This window comes from Phoxinus phoxinus (assembly GCF_949152265.1).
Source record: "Phoxinus phoxinus genome assembly, chromosome: 6".
Lineage (NCBI taxonomy): Eukaryota > Metazoa > Chordata > Actinopteri > Cypriniformes > Leuciscidae > Phoxinus > Phoxinus phoxinus.
In genome coordinates this window covers 7,665,857-7,674,943 of record NC_136881.1, presented here as the reverse complement: position 1 = coordinate 7,674,943, position 9,087 = coordinate 7,665,857, and the positions used below count along the sequence as shown (strand labels likewise).

Sequence of the window (9,087 nt, the reverse complement as noted above, 5' to 3'; positions counted from 1 at the left end):
TAGATTCAGGGCGTCATGTTGAGTTGACTGATATCCAATTTTTCCATATCGGCCATTTTGGCTGTCGGCCATTTTGAATTATGTGCTAAAATGCTGTATTTTATGAACGCATGAACGTATCGTTACGAAACTCAGTATGGGTCATCAGTACAAAGCCCTAAAGGTACTCAAAAGATTATGAGACAGCGCCACCTTTTGGTCAAAAGTTATAATGAAATTTCCAAAAATGCTAATAACTTTTGAATAAATTTGCCTATAGTAATGACACTGATCTCAATAGATTCCTTGGGTTATGCTGAAAACATAGATACCAATTTTGCCATAGTCAGCCAAACTTCCTGTCCGCCATCTTTATTTTCTTTTAAAACCTACTTTTTCAAACTCCTCCTAGACCGAACGTCCGATTTTCACCAAAATCGGATCGTGTCATCTCCAGACCGTGCCGAGTAAAAGTTATGGATTTCGTGTCGATAGACGAAACCGTTTTCGTATACCGCAGTGGCAAAGTTGAGGCATGATGCCAAAATGACTATTCAGGCTTTATATCTGCAATGCCTTGACATATTGACACCAAACTTTGTATGTGTCATTGTCACTTCACTCTGACCACATCACATCAGTTTCGTAACTGCGCCACCTATTGGTCGAAAGTGATAATCATATTTTTAGTTATTGTATGTGATTTTTCAACCATTTTGCCCAAATTCATCTTCAAATGTCTTTAATTGCTCCTTGCTGCAGTGGGTCTCACACTCCCAGCCACTTTGGCATGTCTTGTCGTCTTGCTTGCGCTTGGCCCCGGTGATTGCTGCTTGCAGCTATATTTCTTCTTTTTCTTTTTCTTTTTCTTTTTCTTTTTCTTTTTCTTCTTCCGACTGGGCGTCTATGGCAGCCTATAGAACCGTTTGCGGGAAACTTATGAAAATTGGCACAGTGATAGAGGACAGCCTGAACTATCAACATAGCAAATTTGGAGTCTCCAAATCAATCCCTCTAGCGCCACCAACTGTCCAAAGTTGCACTCATGTTTATGCTAATAACTTTTGAACCACAAGGGCTAGAAACAAAATTCTTTTTTCCTCTGATTCCTGAGCTCATGACGATTCGACTACACCCTATGACGTCATTTTCCGTCATAATAGTTTTCCCGCCATTTTGAATTTTCCGAAAAACCTACTTTTTCGAACTCCTCCTAGGCCGTTGCTCCGAATTTCACGAAAAATGATCCAGATCATCTCCAGACCTGGACAACCAAAAGTTATGGAATTCAAGTTGATTCGAATTACCGTTCTCGAATACCGCGCAAATAAATTTTACGTAGCGCTTGCGAAAACAGACGTAAGGCCGTATCTCCACAACGCTTTATCGGATTCAGACCAAATTTGGTACATGTCATCACAAGCATGATCTGAGGCTACATGCTGCGTTTCGGCGCAGCGCCACCTACTGGTCTGGAGATATGAAGAATTTATGTTTTTGCTTATAACTTCTGAACGGTTTGTTCAAAAATCACAAAAGTGGTCTCGTTAGATTCAGGGCGTCGTGCTGAGTTGACTGATATTCAATTTTCCCATATCGGCCATTTTGGCTGTCGGCCATTTTTAATTATGTGCTAAAATGCTGTATTTTATGAACACATGAACGTATCGTTACGAAACTCAGTATGGGTCATCAGTACAACGCCCTAAAGGTACTCAAAAGATTATGAGACAGCGCCACCTTTTGGTCAAAAGTTATAATGAAATTTCCAAAAATGCTAATAACTTTTGAATAAATTTGCCTATTGTAATGACACTGATCTCAATAGATTCCTTGGGTTATGTTGAAAACATAGATACCAATTTTGCTATAGTCAGCCAAACTTCCTGTCCGCCATCTTTATTTTCTTTTAAAACCTACTTTTTCGAACTCCTCCTAGACCGAACGTCCGATTTTCACCAAAATTGGATCGTGTCATCTCCAGACCGTGCCGAGTAAAAGTTATGGATTTCGTGTCGATAGACGAAACCGTTTTCGTATACCGCAGTGGCAAAGTTGAGGCATGATGCTAAAATGACTATTCAGGCTTTATATATGCAATGCCTTGACAGATTGACACCAAACTTTGTATGTGTCATTGTCACTTCACTCTGACCACATCACATCAGTTTCGTAGCTGCGTCACCTATTGGTCGAAAGTGATAATCATATTTTTAGTTATTGTATGTGATTTTTCAACCATTTTGCCAAAATTCATCTTTAAATGTCTTCAATTGATCCTTGCTGCAGTTTGTCTCACACTTTCAGCCATGTAGGCATATCTCATCGTCTGCTTTTGCGCTTGGCCCCGTAATGGCTGCTTGCAGCTATATTTTATTTTGGTAACTGTTAATGTTGAACAATTACTTAGGGAAACTTTTAAAAAAGAAGTAACATTTTCCGTAAAATTGATTAATTTAAGTTGTCGAGAAATCAAATTTGACCCTTTTTATTTCTTTAATGCATCTTACTGGTCTTATTGTGAAATCAGTACGTTGTTTTATAATTATCATTTTTTGTGTGTAAGACTTTATATTACAGTGTCCTTGTTACACGTTACATAAATCTACAGTAATAACAGTAATTTACGCATCATTTCATGCAACTAACCATTCTCTAAACGTATAGTAACAAAGACAACTTAAAATACAGTCTCTTTTTTTTTTGGTTACACTTTATTTTGATGCTCCCCCAACATAAATTAATTTTGCAAGTAACTTTGCAACTGTTAACTTATTCTACTATCCCTAACCTAACAGTCTACTACAGTCTCTAATGAGATTTAGTTTACATGTAGTTGCTCTTACTTATAGTTAGTAGAATGTCTATAGTGTAAACTTTTATTCTTTTCCTTTTTTATTCATAATCTTTTATCAAAATTTTGTAACTAGCTCTTCCTGTCATATGCTCACTTGACCTCTGTGACAAATGCAAGGCCTCACTGCAGTTAAAGTCCCCTTGTAGTCAATAATTGTATCCCTTAAAAGTCATCTTTGAACACCAAAATTTCATATTTAAAAGTTTTTGTCCCGTTTTTTATTTATTTATGCCTTAAAATAGCTTTAATGTAACTTCATTGCTTCATTTAATATACGCAAATCCATGAATATGCAAATGAGCCCCGTCTCCTCCACTCACACAGCTGTACAAGGCGATGTATCAGAATGGTCATGCATTTTATGTATCGCTCTCTACAACGTCAGACACATAAGAGTAATTAATATGATTAGCCTTTTGCTTGACTACGTTATCAAACAGCTTGTAATGTGTCGCTTATGTTACACAAACCATGTTCCCGTTCTCCATCTCAGAGTCAAAGCTGCTGTCTAAAAATCTAAATCCTTAGAAATGTTTTGAACAACTTAGAATGTGAGTGGAGAAAAACATATAACATAAATCGTAATGTACATCATATACATACTGTAATTCACCAACCCTCTGTATTGCTAAATGTACCCGATTTTTCATATCAACAGAAAAATATACCGGGATAACCTGGCTTCTCTTGAGACTCCCCTGCTTTGCATCAGTTAATGATATGCTAAAGCCCGCCGGCACGTTGACAAGTTAGTTTGTGATGTAAGAAACACCAGCGAGTTTTTGAGTTTTTTTCACTGCATTTTTAAGGAGAAAATACTCTGTTAAGTTTAAGTTAACCACATTCTGGCTTCATTGTATTATGCAACGCCCAATCAACAACCGATGGATAAAGTCAAGTCCCACCCTATGTTTTTTCTGGTTCGATAGTGGTTTCGTAATCTCAGTCACAGCTTCCGTTTCATGCTGACTTTTGGTCAGAGTTACTAAGTCTGATTAATTCATCTGCAGGTCTGTTGAATCATTCTCAGCCACCAGCTGTTTGCAGAGACGGCACAGTACAGGTCTCTAAGGAAATTTAGGTAGGTACTACTTTTTCCTGTTCCCACAAAAAGACAGTGGTATCATGTACCCTTCGGTGGTGTACAAAATATATCTTCGGTCTCTCCAGCAGACCTCCTTCTGCACCACCTGACAGATTTAAAGTGTGAGAACAGAGATAGCCTTACAAAAAAAGTACTTTAGGATTTACCATGGTACAGTCATGGTATCAGATGCAGATGGTAATACCATTGTACTTTGATAGTTCTACCATGTTGCTGAGAGATTACCATATTCATGTGCTGTTTCGTGTAGCATTCCAAGGTACTTCAAAAAATACCATTAGCGTGGAATATGTCTTAAAAACCAAAGAATGACCATGGTATATATCCAAAAAAACAATCATATTACTATGGTCAAAATACCATATTAATCCCAGAAAGGATGTATCAGACATTTGTGGAGTAAAAAAGAAATATACTCTATACTTAAACTTTTATTAAGCAGCTTTTCTTTGAAGCTTTTATTCTTTTCTACTCGTCTTTAACTGTTTTTATGAAAGTCGTGAAAGGAAAAGGCTGTTTACACCAGGAAAAGAGAGGGGGAATGTGTATGTGGTGTGTGTTCATATCACTGACAGCCGAGCGAGGTTATGAAAACAGTCATTCTTCCCGTCATCGCTTCATAGCCGGTGATTTAGCGGCGAGCCGCCCCGGTGCAGCAGTAAAACGGCAGGCAGAGATTTACAGTGCACTCTGGGATATCACTCAGCCCAGGGGCCACCTTGCCACATCGTCCCAGCTCACCTGCTACTGTGTTTTACCAGCCAAGCCTGAACACCCCCTACACCCCCCCAGACCTCACACACCCCAAACCCACTGGACCTCATTCAGAGAGTTAAGCTTCTGATTGATCAATAGAAACATCAATCATACCTGATTGATAATAACTTGTTGAATGTGAATAGAGACTTCAAAGATTTTCTGGGAAATTAACTGTACAGAACACATTACAAATGTCATTATTAATATCATATTCTCTCTCTCTCTTTATATATATATATATATATACAGTCAAACTATAGAATTCAAAATCACCTTCATTAGTTTGACAACATGTGCTGCAAAAACTCACAATGCAATCAAATACAGAAATGTGCTGGAATTGCTGCATTTGAAAATACTTTATAGAACTCCAATAACATCAAAACTAGTCAAACAGATAGCTATAGAACTGGGCATCTGTAATCTGATTTATATATAACAAAATTGCTGAAACTACAATATCAGCTTTTCAATATGGGATTTTCAGTTATATTAATGATATCACTGATATATCAACAATGCATAATCAACGTAATTTATCTCTTGAAAATGACCAATTTCATTTCAGATTTGTTTCATCCGTCAAATTGTAATATGGACATTCCCGTTCACTGCTGTCATGAACTGCTTATGTAAGTTGCATACCGTGACTAAAGAATCACTGCAAATGTGTCATGCATGACAAATATCTTTCCTCGTGATCTTTTTTATATCTGCTATTTCTATGCTAACAATAATTGATTATGTCATGCCTCAATGCATTGTCTGTCACATTTTCTTCAGAGGCAGCGTAATTGGTTTGCCATGCTCTCTCCTCTTGGGCTGAATGCTTACTAGATGACATTAGCCTACTGGTGTTGCTTTATCCACTGGTATCTCTCAATGTATTCTTTTTAGGCGGCGTCTGCTATTTTATGTGTCCCACAAAGATAACGTCTCGGGTTACGACTGTAACCCTTGTTCCCTGAGGAGGGAACGAGACACTGCGTCGTTGAAAACGACTCTTTGGGGACGCTCCCTTAGCGTGCGTATCTGAAGTATGAATGAAACTAATCCAATCCTGATTGGTGTTGTGTCGTGACGTAACATGTGACGGCATAACCGGATGTATAAAGTCACGCCGGCACACACACACATTAGCCTCGCGATGAAGCAAGCCGCTCACAGGCGTTTAAAGGGCGTGGCAAAACGACGCAGTGTCTCGTTCCCTCCTCAGGGAACAAGGGTTACAGTCGTAACCCGAGACGTTCCCTTTCGTAGGGAACTCGCACTGCGTCGTTGAAAACGACTCTTTGGGGAACGAATACCCACTAGGCCACGCACCGAAAAAAGGCCTGCCCTAGAGTGAAACTGATCTCAGGCACTTAGCTAGGACGAGAGCACATGTGCGCCAGGCGTACTAGGGAGGTGCAGACTATAAAATCTGATAAAAGTGTGCGGGGTAGCCCAACCGGCTGCCTCACAGATCTCCTGGAGGGGCACTCCCGAGAGGAGGGCCCTAGAGGACGCAATGCCTCTAGTAGAATGAGCCCTTACGGCCAAAGGTGAAGGCAAATTGCGCACCTTGTAGGCCGAAGTAATAGCCTGAACAATCCAATTGCTCACAGTTTGTTTGGATGCCGGGAGCCCCTTTTTAGGTGACCCAAAACACACTAACAGTTGGTCCGACCTCCTCCAAGAAGAGGACCTCTCAAGGTAAACACTCAAGGCTCTAACCGGGCAGAGCAAGTGAAGCCTCTCCTCTTCTGCCGACACATGAGGTGGAGGATGAAAGGCTTGCAGGACCGTGGACCGTGCTACGTTAGAAGGCACTTTAGGCACGTAGCCAGGTCTCGGGTGCAAGATGGCCTTAACTCCGCCTGGGGCAAACTCCAAGCAGGCTGGCGTTACTGCCAGGGCTTGAAGATCTCCCACCCTCTTAAGAGAAGTAATAGCTAAAAGAAAGGCCATCTTGAATGTAAGGTCCTTGGGCGAAGCCGACTGAAGGGGTTCGAAGGGAGCCAGGGATAGCCCTTCGAGAACCACTGCCAGGTCCCAGGATGGAACCCTGGACCTGATTGTCGGTCTCATCCTCCATGTACCACGGAGAAAACGTATGACCAGTTGGTGCCTCCCCAAAGGCCCATCACTAAGTGGTGCATGGAAAGCCGCAATGGCAGCCACGTACACCTTCAGTGTGGACGGGGAGAGACCCGCGGAGAAACGATCTTGGAGAAACTCCAGAACTGAAGCCACTGGGCAGTTAACTGGATCTAACTCATGTTCTCTACACCAAGTGGAAAAGACATTCCACTTGAGGCCATATAATCTCCTAGTAGACGGAGCCCTAGAGCTAAGTATGGTTTCAACCACCCCAGCTGATAGACCAGCATCTAGGTACTGAGCCCCCTCAGGGGCCAGACCCACAATTTCCACAGCTCCGGCCGAGGGTGGAATATTGTTCCCTCCGCCTGAGACAACAGATCCCTCCTCAGAGGAATCTGCCATGGCGGAGCTATCAGGAGTGAAATTATGTCTGAAAACCATACTCGGGCCGGCCACAACGGGGCTACCAGAAGAAGACTGACGCCCTCCTGACGGACCCTCTCCAGGACTCCCGGGAGCAGAGCGATCGGGGGAAAAGCGTACAGGCGAAGCCTCGGCCAGGCCTGTACCATGGCATCCAACCCCAGTGGGGCTGGATGAGTGAGGGAGAACCAAAGTGGACAGTGGGACGTCTCTCGAGACGCAAACAGATCCACTTCCATTGGTCCAAACCTCTGCCATATCAACTTCACCACCTCTGGGTGAAGTCTCCATTCCCCGGGCCTCAGCCCCTGCCTCGACAGGATGTCTGCTCCCTGATTCTGAACCCCTGGGATATATATTGCTCTGATAGATAATATTTTCCCCTGGGACCATAGAATAATCTGATGCGCCAGTCTGGATAGAGGGCGCGATCTGAGTCCCCCTTGTCGGTTCAGATAAGCTACCACTGATGTATTGTCTGAACGTATCAGGACGTGGTAACCCTTGATGTCTGGGAGGAAGCTCCTCAGAGCCCTGAACACAGCCAACATTTCTAGGCAATTTATATGCCAAGAAAGATGATGGTCCTGCCACAGACCCCTGGCAAAGCGGCCGTCCATGACCGCGCCCCAGCCAGTGAGGGAAGCGTCTGTCGAAACGGATTTCCGGCGACATGACGCTCCTAACACTGGCCCTTGGGACAGGAACCAAGGTTTCTTCCATATTGATAGGGAACGAAGGCATCTGCGCGTAACCCTGATTATACGGAACGGATTCCCCTTCGGGGAAAACCCTTTGGTTTTCAGCCACCACTGAAGGGGCCTCATGTGTAGAAGGCCCAAAGGAATTATGTTGGATGCCGCTGCCATGAGGCCCAGCAGTCTTTGAAATCGCTTTACAGTGATGGCCTGGCCTAGCTTTATCCCAGACACCATGGCCAGGATTGATTCGACACGCGCGGGAGACATATGTGCCCGCATCGTAACCGAATCCCATACCACGCCCAGAAACATCGTTTTCTGAGCTGGTTCCAACACGCTTTTCTTCATGTTGAGCCTTAACCCCAGGTTCTGAATGTGGCCAAGGACGACATCTCGATGCCGAACTGCCATTTCCCGAGACTGGGCCAATATGAGCCAGTCGTCGATGTAATTCAGTATACGAATGCCCTGAAGCCTCAGTGGAGCCAGAGCTGCATCCATACACTTGGTGAACGTGCGGGGAGAGAGTGCTAGGCCGAATGGAAGAACCCGATATTGGTACGCTTCGCCCCCGAAAGCGAACCTCAGGAACCTCCTGTGACATGGAAGGATGGAGACGTGAAAATAGGCGTCTTTTAGATCTATCGTGACAAACCAATCCTCGGATCTGATTTGATTCACGATGATGGGAATAGTGAGCATCTTGAACCTGAATCTCCTCAGAGAGCGATTCAACTGCCTCAGATCTAAAATCGGCCTCAGCCCGCCATCCTTCTTGGGAACTATAAAGTACCGGCTGTAAAACCCTGACTCCTTGTCTGGTAGGGGAACACTTTCTATGGCCCCTTTCACCAGTAGAGTCTGTACCTCTTGTTCCATAACCCGAGCCTGTTCTGGAACCACTGCAGTCAGTACCACCCCAGCGAACTTGGGGGGTCGGTGACCGAACTGCAGTCTGTACCCATTTTTTATTATATTCAGGACCCACATAGATATATTCGGAAGGCGTTGCCATTCTTCTACAAAATCTACTAAGGGAACCAGCCTCTCGAGACTGGCCTCGGGTGTTTTTCGAGCACTGTTCTCGACCTCCTGAAACGGACGACCGGCAGGAAGAAGTCGAGAAGGATTTTGTGACCATAGTCGATGCTCTTTTGCAAGCTTTTGGGGCGAACGCC

The 9,087-nt window shown here is 43.5% G+C and overlaps 1 long non-coding RNA gene across 3 annotated transcripts in view; it reads left to right on the top strand.

Annotated features, from left to right (window-relative positions):
* The first annotated feature begins 3,837 nt into the window (after window positions 1-3,837).
* Window positions 3,838-9,087, top strand: part of LOC307000726 — a 41,535-nt gene continuing 36,285 nt past the window's right edge. For all 3 annotated transcript variants that reach the window (XR_013798072.1, XR_013798073.1, XR_013798074.1), the window contains exon 1: window positions 3,838-3,917. This is a non-coding gene — a long non-coding RNA (uncharacterized lncRNA). The remainder of the gene's footprint in view (window positions 3,918-9,087) is intronic.